General features: G+C 49.6%; 1 protein-coding gene across 7 annotated transcripts in view; it reads right to left on the reverse strand.

Annotated features, from left to right (window-relative positions):
* CASZ1 (castor zinc finger 1) overlaps nt 1-8,342 on the reverse strand; it is a 212,556-nt gene extending 204,214 nt beyond the window's left edge. For 4 of the 7 annotated variants that reach the window (XM_030017677.2, XM_030017671.2, XM_030017674.2 and 1 more), the window contains exon 1: nt 8,203-8,342. The gene's annotated coding sequence lies outside the window, so the exon portion shown is untranslated. Of the gene's footprint in view, nt 1-2,130; nt 2,151-7,794; nt 7,903-8,202 lie in introns of those variants that run through there. The other 3 variants (XM_030017669.2, XM_030017673.2, XM_030017670.2) reach the window with 3 other exon arrangements.
* Between the last annotated feature and the right edge of the window lie 1,068 nt (nt 8,343-9,410).

Below are 9,410 nucleotides of genomic sequence, written 5' to 3' on the forward strand. Positions count from 1 at the left end.
ACACAACGCATTTTAGCACATAACTGAAATAAGACCCCTTTCACAGCTCCAAATAGTCCTTCCCCATCAAGGGGATGTAAGAATTCTCTTTCCAAGCTTTCCAGTTCACACTGTCCTTTCAAAGGGTAGTATCCAAAACTAAAAAGCCCCTGAAGAATCTGTAGAGTTCATCTACCTCCTTCCTTCCAAAGTCTGATGGATGCTGGTATGCGTGACACTGTGCTGCACTCCCAGCACTGGGACCAGCCTTGCCAGCTGACTTTGCACACAGAAGGATCAGGACCAGCCTCACAGACCAACTCTGAGGTGACTTGTCGTATTGTCATTGAAATGACAAGCCCTATGGCTCAGGATCTGGAAGCAACCTATTTTGTTTCAAAACAGCATCACTGGTGGCAGAACAAAAATAGGATACCTTCTGGAGAGAAAACTACCCCAAAATGCCATGGCAGGCAAGGAGCCAAAGGCCCCAAACAACTGACAGTTCTGCAAACACAGACCCTTTCCTACAGCGCTTATTACACACGAGGCCTCCGCAGCTGGATGGCTCTAGAGCTCGCCCTGGGAGTCCAGACTCCTGTACCTCTGGGTCCTATTCTAGACCAGCTCAATCACGCGTGAAAGGTATTAGCTGACACCTCATCAACAGCCATTGGACAGAGTGAGCGTGAGGGGTTGCAGGCAGATCCCTCAGTACAAGAGCCCATGCCTCCTTGCTACAACTCATTAGCCGTCTCAGGAAAGAGTTCAAAAGGCAGACGACACACAAAACCTGCATTCGTGTTTTCTACTGCTCCCTCCAGCTCAGGGTTGAGGCATGCTGGAAAGACACTACCAGAGAAACTAGGATGAACTCAGCCCTAATACAGTTTCTTAGCAGTTCTCTGCCAAGTACAGGCAAGCCCCGCAGTTCCATTACTAATAACTTAATACCTAATAATATTACCAGTGTAACACTTAACCTTGAAGCCAAGCACCTGGACCCAGAAAAATCAGCATTTAGCAAGACTTCCAGCTCATTGTATTTGGCTTCTCCTGCCAACTGATCAAAACTCAGCATCCACAACTCCTTCCCACCTGCTCCAAGGTACTCGGAGTCATTTAAAAAAAAAGGTAAAGCTCCTACTTCAGCCAGAAGCTATGGGCTGAACCAGAGAGACAACACAGACTGCAGGAGGAAAAAAAAAAAAAAATTTGAGTGCTATTCCACCTCCCTCTTTAGGCTTTGGATGCATTAGGCAAATTCTCAATTCCAGCAGTCCCTTCTGCCTGCAACTGGACTTGAGGTAAGAGACCAGAAAGAAGGGCCAGTGGGCATCACTGAAGGCTCAGCATCTTCCGTTACACATCAGCACAGTAAGAAGGGCTCTGCCAACCCCGAAATGTTTTCTTTTCCAAAAGGAACACGCACACCCTTTAAAACGGGTATGGTGAAATCCGTCTGGAGAGGGAAAGACTCAGCAACGCAGGCAGGTTCCTGACTCCTTATCATCAGAGCAAGCAGCTCAGCCCCTGAATTCACTCCATCGGTGTCCTCTTTCTTACTGCTACCCAGGCTCCAATCCTCCAACGCGATTGCAGACACACTGCCAAGGAGGTCGCACGATATCTGAATCCACGACAGATTCGAAGACATCTCCATGTTTTGCTGTCAGCCTGAAGTTTGAATAAAGGAGCCCACCAGAAAGAGTGAATGAACGTCTCTGGCAGCTGCCTTACAGAGCCATGCCTGTACTTTAAGCCACCTAGTGTCCGAGCTGCGCACGGGTGCATCCTCCCCTTGCAAGGAAAGGTGCGGGGAGGCAGATGCTTTAGGAAATTCAGGTAAAGAGAAGGAGTTGTGACATCCAACAAGACTGAAACGGGAAGGAGCTAAGCACAGGGTGCGCAGGTTGAGAAGTGAGCGAGGTCTCACCCCGAGCTGAGGAAGCAGGCGCCAAACCGGAGGCACGGCAAAGCCCCCAGCCCAATACCCCACCCTGGGGCACCGTTCCCCCTCGGGGAGCGAGACCCTTTAGCACAGGTTGAAGAAGGGAGGACAGCAGACTTGTTCCTCAAACCAAAGTCCGTCAGAGAGCATCACCATTAGAGGCCAATATTTCAGCCCCAAGGTCCAGCTGGGTTGCTTACCATCTCCGGGATGCAAACTTGGAGACAACTTTCCCCGGCACAGGCCTGTGAAACAAAACCGAAGCGCCCCGGAGCCACAAGCCCTACTAACCCATGCCCACTCCCTTAAAAACCACTTTCATCCACATCTCCTCTCCTGCCCCCGCAGTAGCCCCCTCCTCTTCGCTCTCTTTCTCTGTGTCCTCGAGACTCCTCTCACCTTGAGGAGTGTTAGGATTACCCAGCATTTACACTCAATGCTCCTCTTTATTCCTTAAGACTTATTAAGAATGATAATGAGCTCCAAAGCAGTGACACGTCTCTCTCTCTCCCCCTCTGTCGCGCTCTCTCTCTCTCTCTCTCTACGTGCCTTTTCCGTCAAAGGCACACAGGACAAATCCGACCAAAAAAAAAAAAACCCTGACAATATGGATCAAGGACACATGAGGATTTATATTCTACAAATCCAGCCTTTTTTGTTTTTATTATTTCTACTCAAATTCTACCCTTTCCTCCTCTTACTCATATTTTCCCCCCTCTACCCCAACCCTCTCGGACTTTGAATGAGAAAGAAGAAGAAGAACAGGAGAAGAAAGCTGCTTGCCTGGAAAACCTCGTTAATGTGGAGCTCTTAAACGGTTGATTAATTTTAGCAAAATTTACGATGCGCTCTTGCTTTTCTTTGAAGCTGCAGTCTTATATACCAAAAGCAACTTAACTTTAAGATCCCTCTTGCAAGCCCACTGCCCCCTAATTCTTGGATGCCCTATTTAGGTACACAAATATATAGGGGAGAAATACTGTAGCAGAGCATGGAAGCAGTCGCCCTGCCGGGTGCTCAAAGTGGTTCGATTCAAATCCCTTTAGCGCAGCCTAATAATCACAACCTGAAAACTCCCAACTTCAAGCTATTTAACTTCCCATAAAGATTAAAAAAATCACTAGTCAGTCCTTCAAAACCAAAAGGAAACAGGGAAACATAAACACCAATTCCAAGAGAAGTCTCTCCAAGTTAGATCTGCTCACGCCACAGAAACGCCAGGCTCTCGGCTGCATTAGAAACATCAGGTTCTCCCAAAGCCACCTTTAAACCAGCTACGCTTCGCCAGAGGGAAAAACTGAACCTAAGGAAATGTAATATACAGATTTATACATATCCTGAACTATCCTTCAATATTTCAGTCGTCTCCCCAGCTTCCTCCTACCCAGTATTTGCTTTTATTCTTTGTCTCCCTCTGCTAGACTCTGTTTTTCTGATATAGACATCAGGAGGTTAAGGGCTCAATTATCAAGTCTGTTGAATCCTCAGCTTCACGTTACTTAGGGGGTTCTCTGTTGCTCTTCGGAAACTACACTGCAAAATCTCCTTCCTTCTTGGCTTTTCTTTTTCCTAACTTCTAATGTCTGTTTCCGACACACCCCTAAGCGTGAACCCACAAATCTATTTGGGGTAAACGGAGAGAAACCGTGAATTGCTCTGGGAGACAGAAACATTAATAAAAATAACCCTAAGAGTGCCTAGCCAGACTGAACCTGAAGCATTCACAATCTTGAAACCTAAAGTAACATCCACATGGAATTTACAAAATATGATTCGAGTGGTTCTAATTAGCCCCAGTCTGTGGAAAAATTGGAAGGAAGCGGCTCTTTGATTAATGTTACAAACCAGAAAGGAAACAGATTTTAAAAGTTAAAGTAGCAGCATTGTGGAATACTGAATCATTACCAGCATACATTTATGATACCTGCTTCAATCAGATGGCTTGGGGTTTTGTTTTTAGGGTTTTTTCCTTTTTACTTTAAGAAAAAAAGGAAGACAGGATGCAAGTAAAAGCTTTTGTTTATGGAAGTGTGCGGCGCTTTTATCTCCCAAGGAATTTATATAGCTGGACTGTGTATAAATCCTTCTGAAAATGAAATTAGCAAAAACAAAACAGGGGTGAAGGTGCTGGGGGCGGGGGGGAGAAGAAAATCACCACCTCAGTAAATCATAGTGGATAACCAGCCCCTGGCTTGGACAGATAGCAAATTCAGCTTTAGGAGGAAGAAACAGAGTTGGAAAGGGAAAGGACAAGATTCATACCTGCAGCAAACTCCTTGCAAAAATGGGGGGCTATTTTTAATAAGCTTCTGAAAGTCACTGTGCAAGTTTGCTTGGGCTTGAAAAGAAAAAGGAAATAAGTTTTTTTTTTTCCAGCTAGCTTGATTGTTTTGGGTGGAGCTCAAGCGTGTGTGTATATATGCTGTATATAAAAATGAATTACTAATTCTTTCCTGGAAACTGTTTGAATTACAATCTGCAAGATACAAAAACACACCTTTATTTTAACACTGATTTTAATACAGATAGAATGGGGGGGGGCAGGGGGATAGCAAGGGAAACATCTTTTCCCAGTACACAGCAAAACCCTTAAGCAAGAATAATACCTCCCCACACATATACACACAGAGACACGCACACACTTTGCTCAGCTGTACAACCACCAACTGAACTCCAGCTTTCAGTGGCTTTTCCCTGTACCAAGGCTTCGCTCTGAAACTGCAAGAATGACAACGTCATGTGTGTGGAAAGCTGACACTTGGAGCTTTTAAAAAGAAATGAGGAAAAATAAGCTGTTGACTTCTTGGTTAAAGTATTTTCTTGTTCTAACTCATGTTCCTATGTCACTGGGCTAAAAAAAAAAAAAAAAAAAAAAAAAAAGGGAGAGAGAGATATGACTTTCCTTGAATGATCTGTTTAACCTAAGCCAGAGGAAAAAAAAAAGAAGTCATTAATTACTTATGTGAGCTATTGCTTCTGAAAGACAATAAACCTGCCTGGTCGCCATGGATATGACATATTTGCTCTGAAAACAACACAATAATTAGCAAAGGGGAAAGATACAAGGAGAATATGCAAACTCCTGAGTTTAAAGCCATAGTGTTTCCTTTTTTCCCCCCTCCTCTTTTTACTTGTCAGAGTCAATTCTGTTTGCAATTCAAATCAAACAAATAAACAGAATATTTACAAAAAATGTTTAAATGCTTCACCACACTATGAATAACAAAAAAAAAAAAAAAAAAAAAGGGAGAAGAATTAACAAGGGAAAAAGATAAAGTCTAGTATGGACAGGTCATAAACCACCTAGGTGTTTTCCATATACGTGTATGTGTATATGTATCTCTATATGAAATATAAATGTATATAGGCATACACACACAAACATATATGAGTTATAAGGGTTACATGCACTATTTCCTCTAGGAGTATTCTTTTATTTTTAAGATTAGTATAGAAGCATACAGAGAGGAAAAACGTCTCTGTTTTAGGGAGTGGAAACATTTTGAAGATACACCAAGAGAAAGTACAACAAGGGTTTTTTTTACTGTGTTAAACATGCATCGTGCTGGTAGTATTTTCTTTGCAAACCTTCTAACTTTTCTCCAGAAGATGAGCAAAAAACCACAATTGGTGTGCACCGTGCGTCAGCCTGATCAACACACCAGCTTAGCATGAGTTCTCAAATTTTAAGCATAAAAAAAATAATTCCTTCTCTCACCTCAATTACTTTTTATAAAGTGATATTACACTGAATCACATGTAATAATGCAATGGTTAAGTTAAGAAATAATGAAAACTGAGTTATATGCAGAGAGACTTCTTTGAAATAATTTATAAATGTTGCAGGGAAAATGTTTTTTAGATTTCTCTCTCATTAAGATGAGACAAAGACTATTAAAACCTTCTCTAATGCGGTAGCTTTCTGGATTCTGACCTTCCACATTTAGAAACCAAGTAATAAAAACACCCTAACAAGCACTTTATCTTTAGAGATATTTGACTTTGAACTTATTTTAACATTAAAAAGACTTGGGAGGTATAAAAATAACAATATAGTTGCCACAAGTTTCTGTTGTTGTTGTTGTTGTTTTCACTGCTAAAAAAAATCTTCAGAACAAAATAAGCAGATTAAGGAAACATCCCCCTAATTTAACTGGCTCTTTTTCTATTTTTTTTTTTTAAACAATAGTTTTTAGCTGGACTCTTTGATCTTGAAAGGGTTCTGCTATCTTGTGTGATGAGGGGGGAAAAATGATCTGTTTTAAATGATGATGCAAAAAAAGGATCAAAGCCCTGACTTTCTGTTAGCCATAATAAGCTCTGTCTTGCACAAAGCTTCAACTTCAGGCTTTAATATATAAAATATACAGGAGCCCAATAAAAGCACTGAAAAGGTACAAAGTCTGAAAACAAAAGGGGACGCTGCTCCTTTAAACGTTTTAGTGCATATGGAGTTTGATTTCTGAAAGAGATCAGTTTAACATCTCCATAGAAACCAGCAACAGATTATCATCAACAGAATAAATAACTAGTCTAATAAATTAAACAGGAGGCATAAGATCTGGAAACTTGATTACTGAAGTTCAACAATATTCCCCCATAAACTCTTCCAAACCACCTTTAGGGTAGCTAACAAGGTGGCAGCGACACATAGATAAAGGGGTAGGTGGGAAGCAGGCAGGACTTCTGGAACTGAGAAGTCCAAATCCTTCGCAAGAAATTATTCCACGCTAAGAGTCAGCAAATCAATAGAGGAAATAAATTCATCAATGAAGTTTGGGGAGAGACAGCTACTCTTCCAGGGAGCCGGCTGCGAGGACCCGCTGTGCAGTGCAGCGCGGACAGGAGGGGGCACACAGAAGGTGGACGTGCAGCTCCTGAAAAAGTTTCACCTTTCCAGCCCGAAAGGGCAGGAGGGCTCGGGTCGATCGATCAAAACCGCCGTGATTCAGAGCGGCCTCCAGCCGCAACCCACCCCTAAAAGTTTGCCGAAGAAGTTGCCCGCCGCGCAGCCGGGCGGCCCCGGCGCCGGCACCGGCACCGAGGCGAGCGGCCGCGCCGGCCCCACGCCCGCCCGAGCCTCTTGACAGCTCGCTCGCCGCCCCGGCCCGCCGCCGAGCCCCGCTCCTCCTCCGCGCCCCCGGCTGCCCCCCGCGTCCCCCGGGCCGCCGCTCCGCCGGGACCGGCGCTCCGGGTCCCGGCCCGGGACCGCTCCTCGCTTTCTCCATCCGCGGCCCCCCCCCCCCCCGCCGCCGGCCCGGCTCTGAGTGACGGCTCGGACACCTGTTCCCCGTCCCCACAGCCTCCGAAGCGGGCAGCGTCTCCCCCGGGAGCCCCGGCCCCGCGCCCCCCCCCCCCCCGCCCGCCACCGCCCCGGCCCCGGGCGGCCGCCCCCCGCCCGCCGCTGCCCCGCCGCGCATGGGGGGAAAAGGGGGAAAGGGGGCGAGAAGGGGAAGGAGGCGGAGGGGGGAAACTTCCTGGCTCCGGATGGCAAATCAGCTGCGCATTCTGCAAATGCCACCGGGTAAAAATAACCTGCTGCTTCGCCCGGGGGGCCGGGCACCGGCTGCCCCGAGCCGCGCTCCCAGCCGCCGCGGCCCCTGCCCTGCCCCGTCCCTGCCGGGGGACTGCGGCCGTCCCGCTGCGGGCGCCGGGCGAAGCGCTGCCGGCCCCGGCCCGGCCACTTTGCAGAAAGTTCCCCGGCACGGCTCGCTCCGCCGGCACCCGGCCCTTCCCGCCGAGCGCTCCCGCCGCCGCTCGCCCAACTTTGCTGCCACCCCCCCCCCCCCCGCTCCCCGCCCCGGTGCCTGCGCCCGGCCGCACCGGGACCCCCGGGCGGTGCGGCGCGGCGGGGCTGCGGTTACCTGCGCCCGGCGCGGAGCGGGAACACGTGTTCCCCCTTCCCCTGCCCGGGCTCCTGCCAAAGTCCTGGAAATTGACGGGCGCCGCCGCGGCCCCGGCTTCGCCGCCGAGCGGGCACGGCGCTGCCCCGCCGCCGGCCCCCCCCCCGCCACCACCGCGGCACCCCCCGCCGCCGCCCGCCTCCCGCGGAGCCGGGCGGCCGCCGCCGGCCCCCCTGCCGGCCGGTGCCCGCGGAGACTGGGCGCTGCCCCGCGGGAGCCGGGCGCCGAGCGCGGCGCGGTGCCCACCTGCCGGGCAGCGCCGCCGGCCGCCCGCCCGCGCAGCGCCCCGGCCCCGGCGCCGCCGAGCCGGGGCTGCCGGCGGCGGGGCCGGGGCCGGGGCCGGGGCCGGGCGGGAGCGGACGGGCTTACCTGCACTTGGGGCTGCTTTGGGTGACTTTCCAAGTCAAGGGAAATGTGTGTGTGTTTGGGATGGAGGCTGCAGCGCGCATGCGCCATCAAACTTGCCCTGATCCCGGATTTTTCCTCCTCGCGCTCCCCTTTGCTTTGATTATTGAATTTTCCTATTTCTAACAGGAGGGCGGGCGGCGCGCAAAACCCGGCCTGGAGCCCGCCGCCGCCTGCCCCGGCCCGCCCGGGGAGGGGAAGGGGGGAGCGGCGGGGAGGGAGCGGGCACGGAGCGGACTCCGTCTCCAGGCAGGCAGGGCAGGCAGGCAAGGGAGGGGCGCCTGCAAAACCCGGACCGGATCGCCCTCCCCTGGCAAGGGAAAAGGCGAGAAAGTGGCCCCGTTTCCCAGCCCGCGCGGGCAGCTTCCTATCTCCTGCCCTGTCCCCGCACCAGGCGGTTCCTCTCCCCCACCCGTCCTCCTTCCCAGCGAGGCGCTGGAAGTTTTATAAAATTTTCTATTTTGCAGCCTGGTGACCTCTGCTCACCTTAGTTCCCTGAGACTAAACTCCATGGAGATCACAAGTAACTAGGCTGCGTGTACTTCTTTATTCTCCAGCTGGGTTTCCTAGGCATAATGTTCAGTTTCTATTTTACAAACTTCTAAACTTCGGTACTTTTCTTTTGCTTATGTTCTTAGGCGGGATTTCACTCAAGTTTAGAACTAACCATCGTCTCGTTGCATCTACAACTGTACTATTTCTTGGTTTGGTAGTCTGCAGTACACGCTTTGCTGGCATTTATGCACAGGACTAACTTTTGCAGGTCTGGATCCTAGAGAAAACGTCAAGGAGCAGACGTGCAAGCCACGGGCAGCCTTGTGGACTGGGCTGGTTTCGGGGGGGAATGTCTTTGCAGGATCAGAGCCAAGGGTTCCCCTACATTTGCATGCACCTGAATTTCCAGCAGGCAGGCATCACATTTCTGTTAAGAAACTACTTTCTTCGGCTCTACCTTTTCTTTCTCAGCTCTATCTTTTATCTGAGGCAGTTAGTATACGTTACAGTTACATACGTGCATTCAGTGGTGACAGTTCTGCAAAACCGTCCACAGAGACCCTTTCCTTCGTCCTCTGGTTCCCTCCATGGGAACCAAGAGCCTCGGCTCACCGGCACCCCTGCACTCCGTGTTGGGGCTTGGAGATACGCCTGCCTGCCCGCCCCTAGTCCTTGCA

Source organism: Aquila chrysaetos, chromosome 6, assembly GCF_900496995.4.
Source record: "Aquila chrysaetos chrysaetos chromosome 6, bAquChr1.4, whole genome shotgun sequence".
NCBI classification, from domain to species: domain Eukaryota; kingdom Metazoa; phylum Chordata; class Aves; order Accipitriformes; family Accipitridae; genus Aquila; species Aquila chrysaetos.